At 39.1% G+C, this 13,355-nt stretch overlaps 1 protein-coding gene across 2 annotated transcripts in view; it reads right to left on the reverse strand.

Annotated features, from left to right (window-relative positions):
• Window positions 1-13,355, reverse strand: part of NOL4 (nucleolar protein 4) — a 187,319-nt gene that overhangs the window by 153,439 nt on the left and 20,525 nt on the right. The gene's annotated exons all lie outside the window — the stretch shown is intronic.

Raw genomic sequence — 13,355 nt, forward strand, 5'->3', positions numbered from 1 at the left:
CCCAAATAATGCCGGTGGCTCTAAAGAAGCCCCCAGGGTGACACAGAGGAGCTCTTTACACATTCCCAGTATTGGTGGAGAAAAATGTCAGTGCCTCTGTAGCATAAGTTCCTTCATGTGCATGATTCCAAATGTTATGGGATTAGGAGGTGTTGATACGCGAACACTTACAGACAATTTGTCCTGTCCTCCTTCACTGTGACATTGCCTCTACTCAGTCTTCCCCAAAGAAGTCCCCACCCCAACATACATTGTCCTTTCCAGCAGGTTGTGCCCCTTATCCCTAGGAGATAGCTGGACCACAGCAGAATTCTCCCTCACATGCCTGATCAGATGATTGTCATTGTCCTGACAGAAGTGACCGTGTCGAGGATTCAGGGTGGAGGAAGCTGAGGAATTTGCAATGCAGTTTCCACCACTGGAACAGTTGGGAACAGTTTCTCTGAGCTCCCATCCCATGAACAATCCCTAAAATTTCGCTAAACCCCAGCTAAAAAAAAAATGTGGCATCATGACAGGTTCTGGTATCAGCACCATTAGGAATTCACTTGATATTGCCCATCACTCTTGCCTCTATTAAAAAAAAAAAAAAAAAAAAAAAAAAGATGCAACAGATCTTTGCAGATTTAATCTTTAAAGGAACTCACACATGAGCTCTGCAAGGGGGCCCATATTCAATCATTATTTTCTCACCACCCAAACAGCACAGTGGGATCCCTAATGATTTCAAACACTCTTCTTATGACAACAGTGTTATCTCACACTGCTCTCCAAATGTCCAGAAGTTTGTAGTGTTGATTAACTGATAAAGATTTAATCTGTTTATTACTAATGAATTTTGTTTTAGGAAATTTCCTATGGGGGAGATTTCTTTTTTAATTAAAGAGAAAAGCATTACAGCAATATTAATTTAAAACCTGAGATGCCACCTCAGCAGAGCTAACACATGCAAACATTAGGAAGGCATTCAAGAAGAAACTCAAAACCAAAACTCATTTTGCTGCTTTTTGTGGACATAATGTGCAGTGCTCTTCCTACCCTGCTCCCCAAATGCTGATACCCAAAGGTAGGTGGGCATGATGAGGGTGCGCTCTTCAATCTGAATTTCTCCATCCAGTTGAATAAAGAAATAAGCATTGGTACTACATCCAAAAATACAAGGAATTAAAATATGCACAAACTTTCTGTCACGCCTCCTAACTGAGGTGCCAAAAAATTAATACAAACTTTCCAAATCTTGTCAATCACAAAGGGTAGGAAAAAAAAAATGGCTTACACCAAGGGGAAACTGATACAGGGGGAGACAGTACTATTGCTATCACCTATACTTGTAACTTGATCATAACTTCATGGACCTGAACATACAATGACAGAATCATTTTGGTAGGAAAAGACCTTTAAGACCATCCAGTCTAATCATTAACCAAACACTGCCAAGTCCACCACTAAACCATGTCCCTAAGCACCACATCTACATGTCTTTTAAATACCTCCAGGATGGTGACTTCACCACCTCCCTGAGGAGACTCTTCCAGCGCTTGCCAGTCCTTTCAGTGAATAAATTTTCCTTAACATCCCCCCTAAAACTCCATTGGCACAATTTGACACCATTTCCTCTTGTCCTATTGCTTATTACTTGGGAGAAGAGACCAACACCCACCTCACTACAACTTCCTTTTAGATAGTTGTAGAGACCAATGCAGTTTCCCCAGAACTTCCTCTTCTCCAGACTGAACAACCCCAGTTCCCTCAGCCATTCCTTGTAAGACTTGTGCTCCAGACCGTGCACATGATGAGGCCAGGCTTCATTCTCCTTGCTGTTGTGCAAGGAAATAAGGTCGATATTGTTTCAGAATGCTGGGGTGCTGTTATAAGCTGTCCAGTCCATCTGGCAGCACACAAGGCTGCACAGAGGTGAAAGCCCCAGATACAGCAGCAAGACACCAGATGAGTAACTTGGATAAGGTTTTGATATCACAGTACTGACACACCAGCAAGCAAAAAGCTGGGTGATACAATCCCAAATGCCCATTCAAACCATAAACTTTCTGAAGCAGACACGGTTGTATGAGGCTGTCTTGCCATATGCCATTACAATACACTTTTATCCTGAAATTTCTATTTGATAAAGGCATTAGCAAAGCAGTTCTACTTTATAAGCAGGCTTTAGGTAAAAATTTTCATGGTGCCTAAGGGGACATTTTTTTAGCCTCAGCTAAGGCTAAAAGGAGGTGAATGAGGGAATATGTGATAAAGCTATTCAAATATCTGAAAGCTTATAAAATGTCCACAAGGAACAGGACAAGAAATAGGCTTAAACCACAGCATGGAGATTTACATTAGACATTCTGAAAAACTTACTATAGATATGGATAGACAAGTGTTTTAAGAGTTTGCCTGGGGAGGCTGTGGCATCTCTGTCACAGGATTTTGAGACCAGGTTAGACAAATATCTATCAGGGATAGTTTGAGTAAATCTTGTCTTGGATAGACTAGATATTAATTGAGTTCCTTCTTGATCGTTGTATGACTGAGAAGCTTAAACGCCACTTTCAACGTGACCCGGGTACTAACAAGTCTGGAATAGCAATGAGGATATTTATAAATCACTGAGGTATTTTTAGGACTTTCACTTGTCATGGCAAGAGTCCAAGCCCCACTTTCTAAAATGACTTAGGAATGAAAGTCTCACCGAGTGTTTCTCTTCAAGAATTAGACTTAGACTCTTAAATCTTTTAGGCTGGGTTTCATCCCACTTTTTCTAGCCATCACAGAGGTAATGCCCCTGCTCTAAACCAGCTGTCTCAGATTCCTCTCTGGATAACAACCTGACAGGCACTGCCAAAATACAATTCATCTTTATAGCTGCTGGAATGGTTTCAATTTGAACCAGTAAGGAGGTACCTAATTTTACGCATTGGATTGCAGGGTTTCTTGTTTATTCTTGGGTTTATATTTATTCAGTGATCTTCCTAAGTTCTTAAGATGCAAATAAATCAATGTTTCTTTTCATTTTCTGACTCATAAATTCCATTTGCCCTCTGAGATTAAAGTTGTTTGTTTCTCTGGACAGAAGAAGATCTCTCTTTAACAGAGAGTTGTGCACATCTTGGAAAGTGCTAAGGATCACTTTGAATAAGGATATTTGAGGAAAGAGTCAATCTCTTTTATTTAGATGGAACCTACAGGGCTAGTGGAAGTAAAGGAGGAAAAAAAGTTCTCCAGTGAAGCAAACAATAGTCTAAACATCAGAAAGATCTATTAAATGAAAGGCTGTCATTTTTATAGGTACTTTGAAGAGGGAAAAAAAATTAACACAAGCCTTTAAAATGAAGGCCACAGAAAGTAAAGGGCTTGGAATTGCTTGTTTGAGAATATCTGCACTATATCATGTTGAAACTTCTTGGAAGAAATAGGTCTCATAAAACTCCCTCTTGATTTGTGAATGAATATAACTATCAGCATCTTTATAGTGTTCAAAAATATTCCTATAAACACGATAGACTGAGATAAAAAAGTAAAAGCTTGGTTGGTGGTTTTATAGGAAATGTTCAGCTCTATAAAAACTTCTGCTGTAAAAGTATCAAAGTCAGAAGCATCTCCAAAGCATTAGCAGTAGATGTAAATAACAATCAACCTAAACATTTCATCACATAATATACATCACATACAAATGTAAGACTGCTTTGAGTGCAAGAATTCAGTGTGTACCCTTTTTGTGATGCACACCAGTTCAAGTGACAGCAGAGTAAAAGTCTCTGCTAGTGATGCAATAGTGCCTTTTGCAGTCCTGAGGATGCATTTTCCCTGGAAGTGAAGCAGGCTTTTGCTGACTGAATGAACTATATCCTCACAAAAAGTTTTGTGCATAGCCCCCCCCCCCAACCCCTTTTTAGTTTATACATAATGAGCATCTGACATGAATGTATGGAGGCATTTTATTCACATTGAATTCAACACTGAAAAATTTTGTATACCCACTGTTAAAAGGCAGTGGTGGTAGTTTATGTACATAACATGAGCCTTATATACCTGCCTGCAGACATAAGTCAAAATGAATGACTGGACTGAAAATCCCTTCATACATTCTTTCATCTGTTTGCTCACTAACTGTAAAAATATTAATGTTTAAAAAGAAGGATGACCATTTTAGGATCTCTTCCTCCCACAGAAATGAACAAATCCAGTTTCATCAGCACACTGATGTGAATTCCCAGATTATCAGTACATCCATTTGAATGTCTAACTCATTCCTGCTAGTGCAGTATAAATCCACAACAGATCAAAAGTTATTAGTATTTGATAGCTATTATTAAGCCACCTATAAATAAATAAATATATAATTTCTAACCAGTTCCTAATGGAAAATGTCTGGAACATTTGAAATTTATAGTTTCTGTTACTCATTATATGATCTGTTTGAACAGCAGATCTCATCTTTTACCAGCAGATGGAGACAGGAAAAATCAGTTATCTTAAAGCAGACGACACACACTAGAATCATTTCCAGCTGTCAAGTCCCCTCTGGTACCCTAGAGCAACAAACTCTACAAGAACTACACCAGTAAGTTAGAATATGGCATCAGTGAGTCAAATTAATTGTGGAAATAGGTCATTAAAATTAAGATATTTAAATTAAGTAAAATGGCAAATTAATATGCCACTCAAGATGAGATACTAAAACTAAACAGACACAAAGCTTTAGGATGTTATGAAAGCTGTAGGTGAGAAAAAGTCCTCTAGATGTCTTGACAGGGGAGTCCAAAAGACCAAATAAACAGCAAGAGAAACCAAACCTATACTGCACAAAAATCCCTTGCTCCTTTAACTCTTGGACCAGTCCAGATGATGGTAAGGCACCCATAAAATATAAGGGGTGAAAGCTGAGTGGCATGTAGGTCTACAAGATCCCACCCAAAAGGACTATCCTCCTGAGTCCTTTCACATGAGGCTACTAGCTCTATTAAACAAAGCTCTAGCAATTAAGAGGCTGTGAAAATCCAGTTGTGAAATCCAGTTTACCAACAACAGTTGGTCGTGAAATCCAGTTTACCAAACTGCAAAGGGAAGTTCTGTCACCCTTCTTCCTAAAAATGTAGCAAAATGGGCCTGGAGAGTATTTCATGACAGACAAGGTATAGAGGCCCCTTTGGCATGAATGGGATAATAACCCAGCCAGTGGTCTCTAAGACAGCTATTTAAAGCTCTTTCCATATTGAAGAAGGATGTAAACTTTTCTTTGTCATCTGTCTTCAGAAGACTGGATGCACAGGCAGATCTTTGATCACCAGTGTTAGTCCAGAAAAGGTTGGAAATGAGACTTGGAACATGTCTACTGACTCATGTGTCTCCCACTGAAAATAAGCATGGACGTGGAAATCAAAAGGCAATTTCAAAGAGCTGCCTCAGAGTCCTGAAGGAATGGCAGGAAAGCCCCCGGGGTGCTCGTGGGGTGTGCCTTCTTCACACAGGACAACTAGAGCCCAGGTTGCACCTCCCTCTGGTTGCAACCCAGTAGGTGCATGCCTGGAACAAACGACAGCTTTATTTCACTTAAAGGAATCTGGTTCATGCACCAAAAAAAACACAGAAAAACAAAACAAAACCCAAAAAAACAGTGTGAAGCAAAGCCCAAGGAACATGGTCAGAAGCTTTGTTTCAAGGGCACACTGCTTTTCCAAACTTAAATACCAGTGCAGATGCAGCCATCACTTCCTTAGTAAGACAACAAGCTGGGATTTTCCATACATGCACACTGGGATGAACATTACCCAAAGCAAAGAGGAAGATACTTAAATATCAAGCTCAGCAACACACCTTGGGTCATTGTGACCAGGGAGAACCCAGAGAAGCTGAACACTTATTCTGACATGGAAACCCTATTTGCTACATTACTCCCTTTACTTGCCTTCCTCTCAGCAAATTCCTGCCTACTTAGACTGTTAGAGCTACAAATGATGCTTTGACATTAAGATGCACAGTCTTATTACAGCTGGCCTTTTTTTTTTTTTTTTTTTTTTGCTTTTCTTTGTGGTTGTTTTTCGGGGGGCTTGGGAGGGATTTTTTTTTGTTTGTTTGTTTGTTTGATTTTTGTTTGGTGGGGTTTTTTTGTGGGTTTTTTTGTTGGGTTTTTGGTTTGGTTTGGTTTTTAGTCAGAGAAAGAAAATTAATGATGTATTCCATCTGCAAAAGTTTGTTGAGTTGCTATGCTTAACCTAGGAACTATTAAGCCAGGTATTAAATGCATCATATTCAGTGAAAAGTTGTGCTAGTTTTGGCTGGGATAGAGTTAATTTTCTCCATAGTAGCTGGTAAGGAGCTGTGTTTTTTGTATTTGTGCTGAAAACAGCGTTGATAATTCAGGGAAGTTTTTGTTACTGCTGATCAGTGCTTCCACACAGTCAAGGCCTTTGCTGCTTCTCACCTCACCCCAGCATCAAGCAGGCTGGGGGGGCACAAGAGGTTGGGAGGGGACACAGCTGGGACAGCTGATCCCAAGTGACCAAGGGGATATTCCAAACCAAATGATGTCACGCTCAGCATAAAGAGCTGAGGGAAGGAGGAGGAAGTGTGGACATTCAGAGAGATGTCATTTGACTTCCCAAGCAAGCATGATGTGTGATGGAGCCCTGCTCTCCTGGAGATGTCTGAACACCTGCCCGCCCATGAGAGAGAGTAAATGAATTCCTTGTTTTGCTTCCCTGGCATGCACAGCTTTTGCTTTAGCTATTAAACTCTCCTTATCTCAACCCAGGAGTTTTTCTCACTTTTACTCTACCAGTTCTCTCCCCAGTCCCACAGGGGGGCAGTGAATGGGCAGCGGTGCTGTGTGGGGCCAGGCTGCTGGCTGGGCTTAAACAGTGAAATCACAGCTAGAATTGGGCAGGGAGGAAGAGCAGCTATAAGGGGGAGATAGCAGTGCACTTCAATACTGAACAATTTTGGTCAATTTCTATCAACAACAAAAAAAAAAAATAATTCAGCCAACTGCAATTTTTTGCAAATTAGAACTTTACCATAATTTAGCAATGAATTCTTTGGTTAGGAAAAGGCATCTAGAAAATATTTTTTAGATCTTAGGCCATTTCTGAATAGTTTGTTCACAAGTTTATATTTTAAAAGAGAAGCCAAATAATTTCTTTTTTTTTATATATATAGGATTATTTTGCAGGATTATACCTGTTCCCTGAAGGGTAATGTATGAGTCTAATGCACTAATCCAGTGCATTAGTTTTCTATTAGAAATAATTAAGTTTTAACTTTTAAGTCTTTTTTTTTTTTAAATATTCACTACAGTTCTGGAAATATCCATCATACTTGCTCATTTCATACTCACTGCTTGATAAGAAACTGAAAGCTAATAAACCTAGCTAGGACATTAAGGATAACTGAATAGACAAAGATAGTAGCATACTCAGGATAGGTTTTTGTTTGAGCTTGACACTCTTGATCAAAGTTTTAATGCATTTATTCCTCTTTGATGACTCATTACAGGATTCATCTATGTATGAAGAACTTCTACCACAACTTTCTGTAATTGTGTGAATTCTAAGAAATTGCAGTCTCTAGGGTTAAAAAACTGCCGAGATTTCAGTTCTAACATGAAACAGGATGAAAGTGTGTAAAAATTCATCCTATTAAAGTAGTGTTATGCTTTTACTGAAAGTAAAACTGATCACAGAGGTAAGTCTTAGTATAACTGAAAAATAAAATTTCTCCTAAAAGACTCTGAAAAAGTTCAAAGAAGGCATTCTGAGGTTACTGGTAACCTTTCTGTCTATTCGGTTGTTAAATAAATGGTAAGCCCCAAAATAGAAGGAACTCAGTGAAGCACAAGTGATCACTGAGTGTACAAGTAACGAAATGACATTCCTTTTGAACCATTTTTCCTATCTTTCAACTCTTCACACATTTTATCTGCTCATTGTACCTGCCAAGCTGTAAACAGATAGTCCAAGACTTTTCCAGAGAAGACTGCAGTGTCAAACTAAATGCTTAGCAGGGGAATTTCCTTTTCAATCCCACAGGTAACCTCGTAGGATCAGCTGTTCCTGGTTCAGGATTTTGTAAAACAGTGTCTTCAGCTCCCCACTCTGACAGCTCAGCGCACTCTACATTATTTTCTATAAAACTTTGTTTCTAAAAGTTGCTAGCAATAAAAATACACACACAAAAAGATTAGTTTTACTTTAATCTCAAAATAGGCAGTTCTTTGGATCTATAAATTACTTTAATTAGCACGAAAAGATTTGGTTTTCCTACATAAGGTTACCAGGATAAAACAACTAATTCTTTTCAAATATTTTTGGCTGTAAGGGATGTTAAGACGAATGTGTGTGATCCTAGAATGGACCTGTGTGGTATGCCTGGTTTTTTTTTCTGCATTTTAATATCTGGTATTGTCACCAGTTCAGCAAAAAGAAATGGGTGAGCTACTAATAAAATGTTAACTCTTAACATGCCTGTCACATTCCAAAAGTGAACGACAACACAATTACATTTTATAGTGTGCTTTACAGGTATGCAGGCACTAGGAGAATGCAATGTAGATCTATAATGCCACCTCTTTTCAGACTGATGAAATGCAACTACTGTACACCAAGAGCAACCTAGCCCTAAAGTGAAGCCTAAGTAATGGCAACTCATTACCCCAATATGCTGCCTGTGAAATTAAATGTATATTTTTAACATAGATATCAAATATGTATAAGTTTCTAATGCAAGGGTGTTTGTAGAGGCAGCTTTTTAATAAATAACAAAATATACAAGTGCCAAGAGTTACACACTGCAGTCAGGTGCTGAGAGGATACCACAAAACAGACCAACAGAGCTCAGTGACAAACCTTCTAAAAAAAATACTTTAAATAAATACTTGTAAAAAAATTGCTTTAAATCCTAGTTACTTAGTTAAATGCTTCAGTAAGTTAGAAGAACAGGATGGAGCAGAAGACTGCTAATGGAATATAGCGTTTTTGTGTCTGGATCTCTACACCCAACTCCAACATGGGCTTTTGTCCCTTAAAAGTTGTTTCCACCTACTGCAAAGAACAGCCCTGCAGTGGCAGGGAGGCGAAGTCCTCATCTCTCCCATCAATGTTTCTACAACAGCTGTTCACTTGCTTATACAAAATGAGTTCATGGTCCCAGCACAGGTCCCAGGGGACAGCTGTCTTTATCACCAAAACCAGTGCCACAACAGACCATTAGGTGCCATTAATTGTTAACCTCTCATTAGCAACATCAGGAAAGACACTGGGGATCAGATTTTAAGCTGCACGGGTGCTACACGGGCAGCTTATGGTAGGGACAGATGAGAAAACATTAATGGCTTTGCATCACTCATACAAAACCTCACTTTCCAGGCAAAGGGTAGAATAACAACTGTCCCCAGCACCAGTGACAAAAGGGGACAGGAGCCTCCAGGGCACACCATGCCCCATGTTGGCTGCAGGGAGCAAAGAAGTACTTTCACGGCTAAATCTTCCTGAAGTATAAACTAACAGCCCTTAATGGAGGTCCTTTTAGACTTCTGCAAGGAAAATGGGCAGGGATTACAAAGGGACTTGCTGTAATTGCACAGGTAAGGTTACCTGACCAGGGATCCAGGCCACTGGTGACTGTGCAGCCAGATTTCTACAAAAAGGAATGCATGGGTCTGTGCTTGGCACAGTGACTCCTGCCTCTAGACAGTTGTAGCAGCAGTGGTATTTCAGCCCTGATGATATACAGACAAAAGTAGAGTAGGAACTATAGGAAGAATTAGGGTTTGTTCTCAGACGAAGCAGCAAAGTACATAGAAAAATCGGGCAAAACATTGGAGACACAATAACTCCACCAGATCTGAAAGAGAAGCAGCAAATGTCATGTCATATTTTTGGCAGTAAGCTTTCAGTGTAGCCATCAAATGCCATGAACCAAATATCTATGTTCCTCAGGAAAATTCATTATGAGGGGTGCAAAAGTTATCCTTAAAAAAATACGGTTAAAAAAACCAAGTTTTCTGATCCTATCTGATACCTGAGGGAGGACTTGTTAACTCAAAACTACCATCAAACTAATTAAGTTGGTAAATAAATAATATTGGGGGGGGTGGTCCTGGTTTTCTTAATATCTGTGTGTGTGTGTGTGCACAGATGACGTTTTACAAAAGGAAGTCACCTCATCAGACTTATTTTGGGTAGGCTTTTTCTTTAATTAAATTGCACTTCCTGAATTCTTTTTTTTTTTTTTTTTTTTTTTCACTCCTACAACAGCACTCTTCTCTCTCAGGTAGCCTTTGCATGAACAAGTGCCAGATGCAAACACCTGTGTTTCTGTGAGAAATCACTGTTGCAAACAGTCAGATCACTGACACTGATTTTTTTTTTCCCTTTTCTTCTTCCTCCCTTCCTCAACCATTAACTAAGTCCACAGCATGAAGAGGCCAATCCTCGCCAGCAGAACCAAGTTTTGAAAAACACTCTTCAACCATATGTTCAGTCCTGACCAGCGTGATACTCAGGAGGCTGACATCTGCAGATGGAGAGTTCATATCACCATTCAGCACAAACATGCTGCTACTGTACACTGAAGTCAATATTAGCCAGACTTTGCTTAGAAGAAATTTTCAACACTGGTCTGCAGTTTCACCCTGTCAATTGCTTTCTGCTACAGTGACGTAAATGAAATATATGTTTTGAAAGAAACTAAGAAAAATGATAGCAGTGATTTAAAAAGGGAGCCCTTGCAAATGCTTCTGGTAGCCTCCTTTAGAAGGAAAATACTTCTGTATCAAACATTATATAGAAATTGTCTGTGTGATAGAGAACACTTGCTAATTTTATACATGATGAACATTCATGAAGTCCCACCAAACTCTATTTGGTCTGTGGGGTTTTGGAGTAAGAGAATACAACCATTTAAAACACTCTCCTGAACTATTCTGAAGAACCAGTAGTCTCAGTTTTTCTCTAAATAAACTCTATTAACCTGTCTTTCAATAAACCCTGTAAGTATTTAAGTCTTTCTTGCCTACTTAATGCCCTTCTGCAAGCTGTGAGAATACTCTCCTTAAATGCTCGTGGGAGTGATATTGGTTCTTCTTACAGAAGCAGTAAGATAAATAAAGCATTTTCCCCACTGCTTTTCAGTTTTGCTTTCCTTTGCTCTTCTCGCAGTCTCTCTGCAGCTCCTCATGCAGTCCAAACACTTTTTTCAGGGCTTAAACAGATTTATGGTTAGTAATTTCCACAGGGACTATGTGCATGTTCTCTCAGGCGTGCTCAGGCACCACTCATGTAAGGCTGGGAATCAAAATCTCTGTCTGTTCTGCCACTGGCAATGAAATTCAGTGGTTTAATGCTTGGTTTCTGTCCTTCATTCAGACCTTCACTCCATAGTGATCACTGTCTTCGAAAGCCCATACTTAAAAGATTTGGCTAAACTTAAAGCCTATACTTAAAAAACAATTTTCTCTTAAATGTTTTGCAGTTTTATCTAGCATGGACATGTATCACTGATTACAGACAGGAGAGTGAATGGAAGTATTTGCCTTTATTACATTGCTTTGCAGTTGAAATGGACATAGATGTCTGAATTATGAACTCCTAGCAAAAATGGATTAGATCTTCAGTTACATGGATTTTATTCAGAACATTCCCAACCTCAAATCTGGAGCATATCCTGAATGGCAAACAGTTCAATACAATGGTGGTTACAAATTACACTGACTTTGCAAATGCCATTTTATCAGGTAAATTTTGCTTCTTAATTTTTTAGTGTAGATGACAGGTCCACCCCAGTTATGACCACTAATGATGCTGTCTGCCATCCCTTTTTTTTATTTTTTAAACAGAATTTTAAGAGCCCAGTCAATTAATGAAGGAAAACTACTTGTTTCCTCAACAGTTCTGCAAAAATAGATGTTTTTCATAAGTAGGAAACCAGATTTACCCAACATCTAATGTATGACAGGAAATCAGAGTATTTCTAAGTTAGATTCCCTATTTATCAAATGTTGTAATTCTCTGCCTTGATCTAGCCATGCCCATAAATTTACTACCATACAATATTACTTCAGATGCTAATACTAGTATGTGTAAAGCACAGTTGATGAGAGATCCATTTTTAATAGTCTGCTCTGTAAAATTGAAGTTCATGATTATTCTTTCATATCTCCAACAGTTAGTGTGAAAACTATACAAATCTTTACAATTATTTGTACAATTCTGTACTCAAAAAGCAAACCAAGCAGTATGCAATTTTATTTTTTTTAGTATGTACACTTAGTTGCACTTTCTCTATTTAAAAAGAATAAATTTTTAAATTTCTCAGTTGTTTACCACAACAGGAAAAGCTGAAACATTAAGAATCTGATTGTGTATAAAATACACTGTAATGACTAGATTATACAACAAGTTCACAAGAATTTGGTGCTCTGCCTCCTAGCATCTTAGTTTAAATAGTGCATTCAAACGGTAGTAAAACTGTATTTCACCAATATTAAGTGACTTGACCATTCTGCTCTTCCGTGTGTAGTGGCCCTATTAAGATAATGGGACACAGCACTCAGATGTCTTCAGTAATAATGACAATAATGCTTCTCTTCCTCTTATTAAGTGCACACGCTGTGTACAGTTTGACTGATGGATATTGCCATCCAACCCAGAGCCACTTGTAATTCACAGTACTAAACAAAATCAGGGACATTACAGATGAAAGGAAAATCAAGTGGTCACTGAACTCACTCCTTGCTAGAAAAGAGACTGTCTTCTGCTGCTCATTATGTACTTTCTTCTGCCTTGGTTCAGATGACTCTTCTGAGGCAGCTTTCACCACTGCCTCCAGAAGGCTGTTTTACAGATTAGTAGAGGTAAGTGCAGAACCTTTGGCTGAGCCCATGCCTACCACGTGCTACAGGTGTGCAGGCTGCTGTGCCACTGCTCCCTTGCTTATATTCACTTGGAGGACAGACATGATACTAACACTCCCTACAACTCATTTCAGGAGCAATCTCTGCCATGCAAAATTACATCTGCTGAGAAAGTTAGCAAGGGCATCCCAGTGGCAGTGAGAAATAGGTGATCACCTCCCTAAGGATTTCCCACGTCACTGCCTCCCTTCCAGGGTAGCTCCCAATTCCTAGCCTGTCCCTGCCGAAACCAGCTTTCTTTGCAAGGTGGCCAGCAAATTCTTTCTTCACAAATACCAAAATAATTAAAAATCCCATTGGGAATCCACATTGGTTTTAATAAACTATGGCTCACTCTCAAGATTGTCCCGTTCTCTAGAACAAGGCTCTGTCTTCAAATACCAAACTAGGGACTCATCAGTTTTAGTTCCTCTGCAAGACTGGTACAGATACAGAAATCACAGTT

The sequence above is a fragment of the Heliangelus exortis genome, chromosome 2, assembly GCF_036169615.1.
Source record: "Heliangelus exortis chromosome 2, bHelExo1.hap1, whole genome shotgun sequence".
Lineage (NCBI taxonomy): Eukaryota > Metazoa > Chordata > Aves > Apodiformes > Trochilidae > Heliangelus > Heliangelus exortis.